The 16,458-nt window shown below is 42.8% G+C and overlaps 1 long non-coding RNA gene across 1 annotated transcript in view; it reads right to left on the bottom strand.

Moving 5' to 3' along the window:
- The window catches only part of LOC131916037 (uncharacterized), a 71,624-nt gene that overhangs the window by 52,152 nt on the left and 3,014 nt on the right, over window positions 1-16,458 (bottom strand). Inside the window, exon 2 of the long non-coding RNA XR_009380495.1 lies at window positions 13,632-13,694. This is a non-coding gene — a long non-coding RNA (uncharacterized LOC131916037). The remainder of the gene's footprint in view (window positions 1-13,631; window positions 13,695-16,458) is intronic.

The raw sequence follows: 16,458 nt of genomic DNA, 5'->3' as shown, positions 1-16,458 counted from the left end.
AGGGGTTCCCCTTCAAGAGGCCACCCCTAATGCTGGGAAGGCCTCCCATAGGCCAGGCCTCTTGGTTTATTTTTATGGTGTGTGTGTGTGTCTGTGTGTCTGTGTCTGTGTCTGTGTGTATGTATGATGTGAGTGCAATGTCTACGCAGTCCAGAAGAGAGCCTAAGATCCCTTGGAGCTAGAATGAGAGGCAGTGTGAACCACCCAATGTGGGTACTAGGAACCAAACTCAGGTCCTCTATAAGAGCAGCAAGTGCTCATAACTGGTGAGCCACCTCTCCAGCCTCAGACCTCACCTGTTACAGTCCACATCAGCTCCCAAAGGAACACACCTTAAACACACGGGCCTTTGGGAAACATTCCCGATGCAAACCACCACACACTTGTAGCGACTTTGCTCCTGATAACTAAAACAACGTGCAAATGGGAGGTGTTCTTAGAAGAGGCCTGGTGACATGAGCCACAGTCACAGAAGTATGTTCTGAGAAAGGACAAACTACCCAGAAGGAGCATCCGGAGAATCACACTCAGTGAGAAAAGCCAACCCCCAAGGGAACACACCATACAGGTCTATTCTCACAGAGCATTTTAAATGACAGAAGTTTAGAAATGGAGAGGAAAATGGGTCTTTTCTTTTAATGGTTTTATTTCTGGTTACCTATATGCATGTGCGTCTGTGTGTGGGCATGTGCACATGAGTGCAGTATCTGTAGAGACCAGAAGAGGAGTACAGATCCTCTGGGGTGCGGTGACAGGCAGTTGCAAGCACCATGTGAGTGTTGAAACTGAATTTTGGTCCTCTGCAAAACAAGTACATATTCTTAACTGCAGAGCCATCTCTCCAGCCCATGGGTCTATAGAAAGGAACACACGAACCTATACATGTGATGAAATTGCAAAGAGCTAAATATACATGCACACAAATTTAAACACACAAATTAAATGCATGGACATTTACATACACAAGTGCATACAAGTACACTGTGGAAATGGGAATAACACAGTGTATGTACCAGCATTCCTTTCCCAGATGTGGCACAGTTTGCAAAGGCTGCTGGCTAAAGCACACAAATTAGATTAAGGTTCCATGTCAGCTCTCTGCTACTTATGACAAATGCTGTGATTCTATTATCATCTCACTGATGTTTTAATTAAGAAGAGATTATTTAAATAAACTATAAAATATCAAAAAGAAGCTACTGGGTTTTTTTTTTTTTTTTTTTTTTTGCTGAGAAGAAAGATACTGGATAGGTATGCTCAGTACATCAAGTGAAGCAACAGAGATACACAAAAAAGAACACATATTGGGAAATGGGAATCCATGGACCATATCTGGCTAGGATCATCAATGAGCCAGTAGGGTTTCTGTTGCCTCTGATAAGTAACCTGAGGACAGACATGGGATGGGAATGAGGGTGTCCCACAGAAGCACATTCTTTAGACCTTTAGAATTGGGAGCCATGGAGTAGGTATTACTTCTGCCCCTAAGAAAGAAAAAAATTCAAATAAAAACATCTTGTCCCTAAATGAAAATCAGTAAAACTAAAAACAGAGAGATTAACACAGCTGACATTCACTGTTTATTGTGTGCACGTGCACACATGTGCATGTGTACATGCCTGAGCACGTGTGTGGAAGCAGAAGAATTTGCAGGAGTTGGTTCTCTCCTTCCACCATGCAAGTCCTGGAGATTGAACTCAGGTCTTGAGGCTTGAGAGCAAGCACCCTTACCTGCTGAAATACCTCACCTACTCTCAAATGTTAGTTATGACCCCACCCCCCACACACACACATCTTTTCCTCCACATCTCCTGCCACAGTACTAAACACTGTCAAACTGTTAGAGGGCTCATGTCCATTCCCTGAAAGGAGGGCTAACATTTTCTAACTGGAGACTAGAGAAATGAAGTGGGATTCCAATGTATGAGCTTCAGAAGCAAAAGAGAACAAAACAGAAGTAACCCTCGGTCGTTAAGACTCACTCACTCTTCACCCCACCAGAACAGCCATGAGGCATCCCATAGACTGCTCTAGGAGCCAAGGGTCACTCCACATCACTATGGTCTTTGTTTTGATAAGATTACTAATGTATTACCTTTTAATGCCTAAATTCTAGTGGGCTGTTTTTAGGGGGAAAAATGGTCTGGAATTTTAAGAATGTTTATAAAAATAGTAGTTTCTGTTTCTCTTAATTCTTTCTTCTTTTGATATTTTTCATTGTTTATTATTATTATTATTATTATTATTATTATTGTATGTGTATATATATGTGTTTACAAGACATGGAGGGAGGGTAGTATGTGAGTGTGCTTGTGCAGAGGTCAGAGAGCAACTCTCAGGGGTCATTTCTCCTTCCACCATGAATACAGTTTATCAGACTTGGTGGCAAGCATCTTTCCCCATTGAGCCATATTGTTATCCCTTCCACTGAGCATTGAATCATCTTATAGCTTAAAGGAAGTAAGTCATGTTCATCAAGCCCAATTTATTTTGCTCTCACAGATTGTCACATTCAGGAACATGAGAGTTTGGAGGATGCTGAGACCCAGTTCATCGCATCCCGCTCATTTCATAGATGAGGAAACAAACCTAGAGACCCAGAGGGTCTTCTTCCGGTCCCATGGCTAACAAAAGACTTGGGACCATAGGGAATTTTGCAGAAGATGGGACAGAAACATGATGAGAGCCAGAGCTTTGGGGAGGACCTCTGTGAAACAGTGTCTTCTGGATGTGACAGAATGTGACAGGACTGCTGCCCTCAAGAGCTCCCAGCAGCTGTGGTGGCCTGCACAGGACCTGTAGTAGATCAAGACAGTCAACATCCTGACATGGGTAAGTGTGGAGCTCAGGAGCCCCCACCCCTAGCTGAGGAGCTAATGGCAGTTGATGGTTACTGTAGGAGGATATCTTTTTGTTTGTTTGTTTGTTTTTTGTTTTGTTTTGTTTTTCGAGACAGGGTTTCTCTGTGTAGCTTTGCGCCTTTCCTGGAACTCACTCTGTAGCCCAGGCTGGCCTCAAACTCACAGAGATCCACCTGGCTCTGCCTCCCGAGTGCTGGGATTAAAGGCGTGCGCCACCACCGCCCGGCAAAATATTTTATTTATTTATTTATTTATTTATTTATTTATTTATTTATATTATGTATACAGTGTTCTGGCTGCGTGTTTGCCGGCAGCCAGAAGAGGGCACCATATCTCATTACAGATGGTCGTGAGCCACCCTGTGGTTGCTAGGATTTGAACTCAGGACCTCTGGAAGAGCAGTCAGTGCTCTTAACTGCTGAGCCATCTCTCCAGCCCCCTGTAGGAGGATATCTTATTTAAGGTTACTAATGTTATGATGAAACATCATGGCCAAAAGCAAGCTGGGGGAAAAGGTTTATTCGGCTTACACTGCCACACTGTAGCCCATCACTGAAGGAATTCATGATGGGAACTCAAACATGGAATGAACCTGGAGGCAGGGAGCTAATACAAAGGCCATGGAAGAGTGCTAATTACTGTCTTGCTCCTCATGGCTTGCTCAGTCTGCTTTCTTATAGAACCCAAGACCACCAGTCCAGGGATGGCACCACCCACAGTGGGCTGGGCCTTCCACCATCAAACACCAATTAAGAAAATGCCATACAGGTTTGCTCACAACTTGATCTATGGAGGCATTTTCTCAGTTGAGGTTCCCTCCTCTCCAATGACTTCTATTTGTATCAAGTTGACATAATACTATCCAACATAGAGGGAGAGTCAATTTTCTTCAGGAAAGTGGCCTTAAAAGCTTCCTATGCCCAATGGATGGCCCCAAACCATGTGCCTAATTGGACTGAGTATGCTAAAAAAAAAAAAAAAAAAAAAAAAAAAAAAAAAAAAAAGAGGCCCTAGGCGAGTAGAAGAATCCATGGCCCATTTGGTGCCCTTAGGTCCAAGCAGGGGATGAATACCCACAAGCCTGCCTGGGTCCTCCTGCCTTAGTCAAGTAGAAGTATCCTCAGGCCCACTTGGAACCACAAGGCTCCATTATGGTGAGCAAATATATGGTGGGATATGAGGGAGAGAGAAAGGCAAAATTGTTCATGTCCTGTGGAGAGAGGCAGATCTGAAGAGACAAGGGTAGTGAGGAATGGGCTATGTAAGTGACCTGTTTGCCACCCAGGGCCATGGAGACATCAGGGCCTGACCTGCAGCCAAGGGCCATGTCTGGGTCTGTGATCCTATCACAGTGAGGTCTATGGGGGGCTATGTTGATGTCCACGGCTCCTGTTACCATCAAAAGCCATGTGACTTTTGGGCTGGGCTGCTACCTGGGGTCATGTGGGAGTCTGGGGACTATGCTGCTGCTATGCCCATGCCAATATGGGAGGCTTGTGCTACCACCAGGGGCTATGGTGACATTCAGACCCATGCTGCTAATGATGGCCATGTCTGAATCAGGGGTCCTGCTGCACCTGGGGTCTGTGTTGATGGCCATTGCCCACATTACCATAGGGGCCCATGCAAACCATGTGTTGAACTATATGTTGAACTACATGTTGAAGTACAAGGCCTGTGCTGAGCTGACCCTGCCCCTCACTGGCCCAGAAAGAGCTGCCAACCCCCCACCATAGAGCTCATCCCCTGCCAGTCCTGGGATAGTGGATCCCATGACCCCGGCATGGGAGAGCTGGCCCCACCCCTCACCTGAGGTGGCTTGTTCCAGTAGCCCGGGACTGACCAACTCAGCTACCACCCAGGCACATGTCCAGGGCTTTGAGTTGGCACTCTTTATCATCTACCCCATCTGTAACCTGCTGGAGTGTGTGAAGGGACTGGTCCTGTAGAACCATAGACATAGGATCTCCATGATTCATCCAACAGCAGAGTATCCAACAGGAGATTTGGTGAGGGTCCAGTATTGATGGTGTACCTGAAGCCAGAGGCCTTGGACCTGACCGACACCACATTACACAATGAATGTTTGCAAGTAAAGCTGTTTGGAGAAAATGGTCTACTGCGTGACACACTGCAGCTCCCAATGTCACCAAGATGAATGAAGAGATGGTGGAGAGGTGGGAAAGATGGAGGAGCGAAGTGGTTTTGTTTGTTGTGTGCTTGTTTGCTTTTTGTTTGTTTGTTTCTTTATGTTTTCTATTAATAGTCTTATTTCTATTTTTACTTTTATTTCTTATTTTATTCTTATTATTTGTCTTAATGTTTTCCTTTGGGGGACACTACAAGGGTGAGGGGCAGATACAGAGAGACTGGATAAGGGTGGGATTGGGGTACATGATGTAAAGTCCCAAAGAATCATAAAACCATTATGTTAAAAAATAAAGAAATGGAGGAGGAATGAATGAGTGAGGCAGATGGGGAGGTTGGGGGAGAGACTGGGAGGAGAAGAGGGAGGAGAAATTGCAATTGGGATGTAAAATAAGTAAGTTTTTTATTAAAAAAAAAAGGATGTTCTTAACATTTTCCAATCCCAGTGGTATCACTTTTCTTCTTCTTCAAAAAAAAAAAAACATGTAGAGAGTTTCCTATTAAAAGACAAAAGTAAGACATGTAAACTTGGGAGGGAGATGAGAGGGAGAACCTGGGAGTAAGTGGAGGGGGGGAGGAAGAGGTGAGTGTGATTAGAATACATTTTGTGTATGTATGAAATTCTCAAGGAATAAATAAAATATTATACACACACACACACACAATTTCCCAATGAATCTCCTATTGGAAAAGAAAGCTCAATCCCTGGAGACAGACACAAAAAAAATCATATCCCCCCCAACCCAGTTCTCACTATAGAAGAGGAACAACTATTAGCCAAAAAGCAGAAGAAAATCAGATTACACCCTGAAATGTAAAGGCTCCAGTGGAATGTGCTCCTAAGCAAGCTGAAAAGGAGGGAGTGGAGGAAGGAGACTTTGAGCAGGAGCCTCAACAATTGAGATTTACAGATCACAGCAGACAAAAATCAATCTCCATTCACCATCTGAAACCAAATCAGACATCTCAAAGGGACACCCATAAACACGCACACCACCTTCCGTGAAAACAAACTCCAAAAAAAAAAATCAATCCTGTTTTATGCACTTGGATCTTGGGAAATGTATCACTTGCCCAAGATAGTCATTTTTGTGTTGGTTTGGTTTTGAATGAGACTTAAAATGCTACCGGCCAGATGAAGACATGAAGTCATACAACCTCAGGCTGGCAGGGAGAAGACCTCATTTAAACCATCCCTTTGTTTTGTGCACAAAGAAACCCACAGTCACTACCAACAGACATCCTCAAGTTGCCCGGTTTCAGTGGAGATAGAGAGTAAAAGCAGCGGGATCAGCTCATTCTTGGGAGCTAAGAGCATGGACTTAAGAAGCAAGCAAACCCAAGTTGCCATCTTGGCTCCTCTGCTACTCCAGCAACCTGCCTGGAGGGAAAGATGTTCTAAGAGACACTATGCCCCTCTCTTTGGCCATCAGATTACTAAAACAATGGACCCCAAGAAATAAGAACTTCCCTAGGAATCTCTTACTGAAGAAAAAAGGGCTGAACCTCCCGGGACAGCTAGAAGAGGAAGATTTACAACTTGTGAGGAATGGCCTTGCAAGAGAGACATGGGGCTGAGACAGTGGTGGGCAAGGTCCACACCTTGCTGGGACCATTTAGTTATGCACATGTCTTGCCTTCTACTTAAATCCCACCCTCATGTCAGGCCCCCAGAAGATGGACTGGGGGGGGGGGGGGTTACTGGATCTCTTTGTCCCTGTTCTCAATGTTCCCATATTGAATTGATCTGCCTTTTCTGCTTTCCACTATTAATGTGGCTCCTTTAATTGGCCTGTTGAGGATGGGTGGCTGAACTTGGGTGGTTGGGACACAGGCTGTGACCTCAGTCAAATAGAAACACTCTCTGCAGCAGACACATTTGTAGGATAACACACACTTATTGCTAACCCCATTTTTCCTGTCATGCCCCTCTATTGAAGCACAGAAAACCAAATACTCATTTTCCCAGACTCCACTGTAACTAGGAGTAGTCCTTGACACAACTCTGGCCAATGAGACAAAATGGAAACCATCTATGGAATTCTGTGGAAAGATATAGAAATCCTTACAGGACAGAAAGTATTCTAGAGACCCCTGTGTCATTCTCTATTTTTGTTCTTTTGGGGTTCCCGCCACCCAGCTACACAACCAGCAATGGAGTAAGAAGGAAAGAAAAGATATACAGGAATAGAGAAAGATAAAAACCCTGAGGCCAAAGATAGATGGGGTAATTTAAGTTGAGAAAAGCTGGCTAGCAACAAGCCAAGCTAAGGCTAGGCATTTATAAGTGAGAATAAGCCTCTGTGTGTGATTTATTTGGGAGCTGGATGGTGGGCCCCTCAAAAGAGTAAAAACAACCAACAACATTTTGTGGTACCAATGTGGTGCTCAGTTTTCCATAGTGCCTGTGAAAGCTTAAAAAGGTGGGGGGGGAGATAGAGCTCCTTTGCTGCAGGCCACAGGAATATATCATAAGAACTCAGCTGGTTATGGCTAAATCACTACCTGGAGGGATCAGGGAATTACTCCAGAGGAAGGCAAATCCCAAGGTGTTTTTGGTGTTACTTGGCTTGTTATATATCAGCTGTCTTCTGTTATGAAAATCATGTGTGCCTTCATAGTTTTCCCAATTGACTTTTCCCTGAGAAGGGCTTACAGTATGGACTGATCACTCTCTGGACATACACATTCCAGGTATTTGGAGAACAACCTCAGGAAAGGCTTTCTCTGGAATCAGATATCTCCCTTGGCCACTTTCAAGGACTAGCAGTAATAACAGTCCATATGCAAGTCTCCTGATTTAAGGTAAATTCCACAAGGAGACACCACCTAGGTCAGGTGGATGTTAAGTAATAGCTTTACACAATTCAGCTCGGACCCTCCTTTCTTACAGCCTTACTAACTTTCGACCTTTAACTCCTTACCTAACCACTTCTAGGAATATTTAGATAACCTTCTGCACTGACAGCTATGCTCAGCCAGAACCCCAGTTCAAGCCTCCCTGTAATTATCATCATTGGCAGCATCCGGCCAGGTCCATCCCCAGATGGAGGAAAGTACCTTATCAGAGATACCTCTGTACTCTCTAAGAACAGACTACCCATTTGAGAAGCCTGGCAGATGTGCCAATTAAGCTTTACTTCCTCCTTTCCCAAACCTTACCTCCAGTTCCAGATCTCCCTTTAACTATCACCAGAGGCATCTAGCTGTACATAGGTTGCCTAGTGACTGAGCACACTTTCCCCCACTCTGCATAAAAATGACAGATAGCTTGGACAGATAGGAGCCACAGGAAAAAAGAAGACAGTATTATTATTTAAAATAAATAAATTTTATTTATATCTAGCAACTTATAGATTCTTAACATTTTCTACCAATCACGTTTAAGATTATAGTTGAGCACATAAGAGCCCTCTTCTTAGATATTACCTGAATCTAGCCTTTAGTTAATTCATTTCCCCATTGGTCACTTCCCTTTGGGGTTGCAAATGATAATTAACGGTTATTGCCTCCCTATGTGATTCTTATCACCCCTCCGTTTGACCCTGGAAGCCTGGCTTTGCACTGCTAAGGGACTACTGCTTGTAAGTGTATATATACCAGGACTTCCAGGGCACAGGGGGATGGAGAAGAGAAAAGAGAATGGAAGAATTAGATGGGTAAGAACTTGAGAGGAACAAACTGAGATGGGGAAGAACTAGACTGAAGGGCTAGAAGAGAGTACTAGAGGAATGAGATGGAAGATGAGGAAGAGCCAAATGGGAAAGTCCTAGCTGGGTAAGAACAAGGTGAAAAGGACCTAGATGAGGCAGAATTAAGACAAGAGAATTAAGATAGAACTTAGAGGGAGCAGTAGATAAACAGAGAGAAATCAGGCAAGATAGGAGCTAGGCACGAGAATGGAACTGAAGCTGTGTACACAGGATGTTATGCCAGAGGAATTAAAACAAGTGGACTACAGAGCTCGGTGTGCTGAGATTCTATTTCCTGAAAATAGTCCTTGCCATTAGTAGTTCTCTCTCTTGAGCCCCTGGGATGTATAATATTAAGGCTGGTCCCTCTAATATTATACAAGACTCCTTTAAGAGTTTCTGCCTGCTGGTGAGCCCTTGAGCAGCCAATACATAAAATACGAACAAAAAACTAAGTAAAAATTCCTGCCATAGTGCAAGCATTGGAATTTTAGAGCTCTAGAAAGTTTGAATGCAGTTCCTGGTCAGATACACCTTAGCTTGGCTTTCACAGCTGGAAAAATGGACAAAGCCAGCTGCCAAAGCCAAAGGTCAGAGGTCCCAAGCCTTAGCTTAGGCTTAATAGATTTTTGCTCCTTCAGTCAAAACAGGCTAGAAGATGCAGTAAAAGAGGTCCAGACAGAAAAACCTCTAAATGGGCAACAGAGTATTTAACAATGTGTGTGTATATATATATATACAATGGAGTACTACTCAGCAGAGAAAAACAATGGCATCATGAGGTTTGCAGGCAAATGGATGGAACTAGAAAATATCATTCTAAGTGAGGTAACCCAGACTCAGAAAGACAAACATGGTATGTACTCATTCATAAGTGGATACTAGATGTAAACCAAAGGATAACCAGACTGCAATTCACGATTCCAGGGAGGCTACATAGTAAAGAGGACCCTAAGAAAAACACAGAGATCACCCAATGACAGAGAAAAGGATGAGATCTACATGAACAAACTGGAGGTGAGAGGGGGTAATGGAGGGCAAGGGTCGGGGGGAAAGAGAACTTAGGAGAGCGGGAGGTCCTAGCTGGATCAGGAACAGAGTGGGAGAACAAGGAAAGAGATACCATGATAAATGAAGACCCCATGGGAATAGGAAGAAGCAGAGTGCTAGAGAGGTCCCCAGAAATCCATAAAGATACCTCCATGATAGACTACTGACAATGGTTGAGAGAATGCCCGAGCTGACCTATTCTGGTGATTGGATGGCCGAACACCCTAATTGTCATGATGGAACTCTCATCTAGTGACTGATGGAGGCAGATGCAGAGATCCAGGGCCAAACCCCAGGTGAAGCTCCAAGAGTCCAATCAGCGAGAGAGAGAAGGGATTATATGGGCAAGAGATATCGAGAGCATGATTGGAAAAAGCACAGGGATAAATAGCCAAACTAGTGGAGACACATGAACTGTGAACCAATGGCTGAGGAGCCCCCATGGAATAGGACCAGGCCCTCTGGATAACTGAGACATTTGATTAGCTTGAACTATTTGGGAGGCCACCAGGCAGTGGGACCAGGACCTGTCCTTAGTGCATGAGCTGGATTTTTGGAACCTAGGTCCTATGCTGGGACACTTTGCTCAGCCTTGGTATAGGGAGGAGGGGACTGGACTTGCCTTAGCTGGGTCTACAAGGCTGGGCTGACTCCCCATGGGAGACCTTGCCTTGGAGGAAGTGGGAATAGGGGATGGATTGGGGGGGAAGGCTGGGGGTGGGAGGAGGGTGGATGGGGGAATCGTGGCTGATATGTAAAATTAAATTAATTTTAAAATAAAAATACTTTTAAAAATTTTAAAAATTTTTAAAAAGAAAAGAAAAATGGTATAGTCATAGGAAAATGAAGAGTTCAAAAATAAAGACTTTAAAGAAAGAAGTTACTAAAAAAGAAAATTTCATGTAAGATGAGAAATGCACAGGGAGTCTGGATCCTGTATGTTACTCTGTTGATTCTGAAATTTTTTTTATTGTTAATAAGCAAACAATGGCTGCTAAGAGACATGGGATTGAAAGAGGGACTGATGAGATAAACCAGCCTAAATATTTTAAGAATGCATTAACTTTAAAAAAGAAGTCAAAAAATATATTTGTCAAATGGAAATCAAAACTGCTTTTGAGCTTTGTTCCCACAGGAGATGAGAGGTTGTGGATTCCTTCAGGAATAATATGAATTAGGTTTGATCAAGAGAGACCTCCTGAAACTGGACAGATGATGTCTATCAGCAAAGGTTACTGCTGGTCTTTCCAGGACTTGGTCATTATCTCAAATTTTCTCAGGGACCCAAAAGATACTTCATCAACAGACAGAAGAAAGCAGTTTGGAGAATACTACACCACATTCCCAAGAGATGAGGTGGGTGGTCTTTTGTTATTTGATGAGTTATGGATGTTTGTTATCATTTAGGAAAATATAGTATAGTGATACAAAATCAAGGTAACTTTTGTTATAACAAACTGCATATATGTTTCTACTCTTATTAAGTATTTTGTATATTGATACAAATTTAAGGTTATTTTTGTTATAACATATTGTGTGTATGTTTATATTTTTGTTTGAGATATTACACCTATGCAGTTCATTTAAAATATAAGATAAAATTCTAGTTTTTAAAAGCTATTATTATAAATTATATAGGATAATGAAGAAACATAGGCTAGTAGTTTTTATAAATAGTCATTTATAACAATCAAATTTGTAAATATGTTAGGTATGGTTTCTAGGTTAAATAGGTATATTGTAGATAGACAAATGGTCTTCAAACACTTCAAAGACCTACAGAATATGGCATTTAAAATTTTTTGTTAACTTAGGGCTTTTCGTGATAAGGAGACACATCTGCTCCTAACAGCACCAATTTATTTCAGAGATGATGGGCATTGAAGAAACTTCATAGGAGTTTGCTTTCATTGTGGCAAGGTTAGACACTGAGCAAGAAAACTGTTCTTGCCTTTGACTACTGGCAATATGTTGGGCAGACTGGACATGCAGGACACAGAGGAAAAAGACTATTGAACATTGCCAAAACAAAATATGACAGTACTTCAAAATTCTTGCTTCAGAGAAGAGTCTGCCAGATATTCTGCAGGACACAGAGGAAAGTGACAAAGGAACTCTGCCAATACAGGGCAGGACAGTCCTTCAAATTTCCTGCTTCACTGAAAGTCTACCAGATACTCTAGGCCTATAGGCTAAATATAGATGCCCCAACATTGCAGAGGAACTTTGAGTAACTGTCCAAGCAGTCAGAAGTCTCTGTCATTTCTAGAGTCTTGGAAGTTGCTTGCAATGTACTTCCTATATACTCAGGTAATATTACATCCTTCTGGGTGTCTTTGAAGGAGTTGAAAACTAGTTATAGTTGTAGTTTTCCTTAATTATGATGGAAAGTAAATTATATATTAAACTTTGGAGTCATGAAGATGGATGGATGGTGGAGTGCTTTCTCTAAATTTGCTAAATGTAATGGACTGAATATTGTAAATTAATTCTCCCTTAATAATTGTTTTTGTTGTATATAGTTGTACTATGTTAAAGTTAAGGCCTTTCTTTTTATTTAGACAAAAAGAGGGAAATGATGTAGAATATTATTTTAAGGTGTGTTACTTTTGTGTATGTTGCATTTGTTTAACTCTGTGAAGCTGTGTTACTTTGCCTGTCTAAAACACCTGCTTGGTCTAATAAAGAGCTGAATTAAAAGAAGAAGAAATCTGGGAGAAAAAGATATAGGAATGAGAGAGGAAGGAAGAGGACTTCAGGGGCCAGCAACCCAGCCACACAACCAGCAATGGAGTAAGAAGGAAAGAAAAGGTATACAGGAATAGAGAAATATAAAAGCCCTGAAGCCAAAGATAGATGAAATAATTTTAAGAAAAGCTGGATAGCAACAAGCCAAGCTAAGGCCAGGCATTTATAAGTGAGAATAAGCCTCTGTGAGTGATTTATTTAGGAGCTGGATGGCAGGCCCCTCAAAAGAGTAAAAACAACCAACAACACTTTCCTTTGGCTATTTAAATGGTTAAAATGTGACAGTTGGTTTTGTCAACCTGACATAATCTAGACTCACCTGGGAAGAGAGTCTCAATGAGGATTTGTCTAGATAAGGTTGGCATGCGGACATTAATGTAGAGGGTTATCTTTATTATGCTAATTGACCCAAACATTCCCTAGGCAGAGAATCATGGACTATGTAACTGTAGGGAATGAGTTGAATACTAACAGGTATGTATGCATTCATTTTCTCTGCACTCTTGGCTACAGACATGGCTAGCTGCTTCAATTTCTTATGCTGATTTCTCAACAATAATGACCTATACCTGAAATTGTAAGTCATATAAACCTTCCCTCTGTTAAGTCACTTTTGGTCAAGGTATCTCACCACAGAAACAGAAAATAAAAAATAAAAAACTTAAATAGGCCCCAAGGAACTGGAATTTTCCCCAAGAATCTCATTTAGGGAGAAGGACAAGGCTGAAGCCTGGTGTCAGCCAGAGGGGAAGCTTGTCTCCCAAGCAGGGATTTCCCACAAATCTAGCAATGTGCCAAAACAACTTTCAGGAGAGAGTGATACCAAGACAATGATGGATCAGTGATGGGCGGGACTGTACCCTGACTGTTACAGCCTTAATCAGTACCTCAGAGATGAACTTGGAGTATATCAGATCTCTTTATTTGTTCCTGTTGCCAATGTGACCACATTGGATAAATCTCCTCTCTCTGCTTTTAAATTGTCACTATTACATGCCTTCTTTAATTGACATATTGGTGACAGGTGGCTGACCTGGCTTATTAGGTCTGCCAGGGCCCAGCCTCTGACCCTAAAAACTCTAGTAACAAAAAGACATGTGTGGCTGTGGCCACATCATTCTCATTCCCTTACCTGAACTTCAACTTGATGTCAGGAGCCAGCACTTCAGATCATAGCCATGTTGAAGGTCTGAGGCTACAAGTACAAAGAAGGAAGAAAAGATTTTGATTTCTACATGGTGGAACTGTTTGGGAAGGATTAGGAGGTGTGGCCCTGATAGATGAGGTCTGTCACTGATGATAAGATTTTAGGTTTCAAAAAGCCCATGCCATTCCCTGTTAGCATTCTCTCTCTCTCTCTCTCTCTCTCTCTCTCTCTCTCTCTCTCTCTCTCTCTCTCTCTCTCTCTCTCTTGTGCTTTTGCCTTAGCTACTACTACTCAAGTGTCATGCCTGCCTGCCTGATGTCATGCTCCCAGCCATGATGGTCACGGACTCACCCTCTGAAACTGTAGGCCCCATTAAATGTTTTCTTTTATAAGTTACCTTGGTCATGATGTTTTGTGCAAAGTTAACTAAGAAATGCTCATACCCATTAGTAAAAATGCAATAAATCTTTTCAAAAATAAATATGAAGATCCCAAGCCATCTGTTAATGTCACAAGCAATCTTTGGCTGCTATAGTAATTACTATCCTCATTGCTATGACCAAATACCTGACAAGAAGCAACTTAAGGGTGGAAGGGCTTATTCTGGCTCACAGTTTGAGAGATACAATCCATCATCAAAGGCACAGTGGCCCAGCATGAGGCCACTGATTGCATGGTCAGGAAGCAGAGAAGAGACAGGAAGTATGGTTAGGCTAGAAAATCTCCAAGCTCACCCTCAGTGACACAACCAATTCCTCTAGCAACATTCCACTTCCTAAAGGTTCCAGTTGGGGACCAAGTGTTCAAACACATGAGCTTTTGGGTGACAGTCCACAGTCAAACCACCCCATCTCTATCTGTGGGTAGACTTGTTCTCCTCAAGTGGAGCCACAGTATTTTTTTAAACTTTGAAGTTGCAAGGTTCACATGACTTAAGACCTTTAGAATCTACTAGGATATGTTCTGCCTAATCAAACCAGAAAGGCCAACAGGGAAAAGAAGGGAATTGCAGAAGACCAGGGCTTTGCTAGAAGTGACCCTCCTATCTGTGAATGGAGAGCTGGTCAGATTTCCCATGAAGCAATTGGCTCATGCAAATGTTATATCAATAGCCATTTCTCCTAGGAGGTTGTCAGGAGATGCCTAAGAGCACAGAGTGCAGGAGGTCTCTGTTGTTTTTTTGTTTGTTCTGATGTTACCTCAAGAAGGAGCCAACTACAAGAGGATTCTATTAAGAATTTGACTTGGAAGAGTCTTAGAAATCGGATTGAATAAATCTTGCTCTGGTGTCTACTTATATTTCCAATGATGATGTTTATCTGTTTATTTGTGGGGGGCAGGTTACCATAGCGCATGTATAGAGATCAGAGGACAACTTGTAGGTGTTAGTTCTACTGTGTAGGTATCAGAGATTGAACTGGGGTAATCAGGCTTGGAAGCAAGCACCTTTACCTGCTGAGCTATCTTACCAGCCCTAGTGATGATTGCATTATGTCTCCCTAAGCCATCCTCTTCCATCTCTGTGCCCTGTTTTCCTCATCCTGGGTCCTCCCAGTCTTGACACATGAGTGTGCTATTTTATCAGATCATGTGCCATGGTGAGAATTTCTCCCTCAGCAGTCATGGAACAGGGGTGCCTCTCTCAGCGTTTTCGCTAATGCCCAGCCACCAGGGGAAAAATTGCTGACATGCTCGGGCTGCCTGTGTGTTGTGTTGTTAAACCTACTTACAGCTCTAATCGGCTGGTTTTCACGCCCAGGAGATTCAGATTGATTGCTGACACTGACCGGGCTGGGAAAGGATCCGACAATCTCCAGCCAGAGACTTAGGCACACTCCCTGAGAATCTGGCAAGTGGTACCTGAGGGGTTAGGATTTGGGAGGGGAGATAGAGTGTGAAAAGTAAGGGAGGGAGGGAGGTGGTCTGTGCAATGCTGAATTGCACTGACCGTGGAGTCTGGCAGGTCGAGGTCTAGGTTCCAGCTCTTTTGTCATTTTTCAGCCCATGAACTTGGGACAAGTTACTTCAACTGGGGTCACAGTCTATGCCCCGAGAAGCCAGATTCAACCATCCATCCTCCATAATCCAATTAAGACAGCCAAGTAAATGGTGAAAAACAGAAGAAGATTTAGTCAATCTGCCTACATTGGTGAGAGGGCAAAGAGATCTAACGACCCCCTAAACCCATCTTCAGGCATGCTGACATGAGGGTATGGTTACAGAGAAGGCAAGGAATAAGCTTATCTAAACAGTCCTAGAAAGGTGTGGCCTGAAACAGCAGTGCTTTGAATGAGAAAGCCCCACCCCATAGGCTCAGATATTTGAAAACTTGGTCCTAGTTGGTTGAACCGTTTGGATAGATTGAGGAGGTGTGGCCTTGCTGGAGGAAGCATGTCATTGAGGGATAGCTTTGAGGTTTTAGAGCCATGCATTATTTCCTGTTCATTTTCTCTGCTTCCTGCTCAGGGCTTAAGCTGTGTGAGCTTTTAGCTTTCATCCATACCTTCACTCTGCTATCGTGGACTCTGGAACTGTAAGCCCAAATAAGTGCCTCATTCCATAAGTTGCGTTGGTCATGGTGTTTTATCACAGCAACAGAAAAGTAACTAATACATCTGCCCACCATTGTCTTAGCTTCATGTCTCTCCCACCAGGTCATCTGACAAGATAGATGTCTGTCCCATAGACAAGTTCCTCCTCTGGCTGCCCCCAGAACTTCAACTCTTCCTTCTTCCAATAGGAGAGTCCCAGGAAAATTCTAATTCTTGGAGTCCATTATTTAAATAGTCTGATGACCAAAGAGAGAGGCACA

The sequence above is a fragment of the Peromyscus eremicus genome, chromosome 8a (assembly GCF_949786415.1).
Source record: "Peromyscus eremicus chromosome 8a, PerEre_H2_v1, whole genome shotgun sequence".
NCBI lineage: Eukaryota > Metazoa > Chordata > Mammalia > Rodentia > Cricetidae > Peromyscus > Peromyscus eremicus.
Note: the sequence above shows the minus strand (reverse complement) of the source record. Positions and strands in the feature narration are given on the sequence as shown.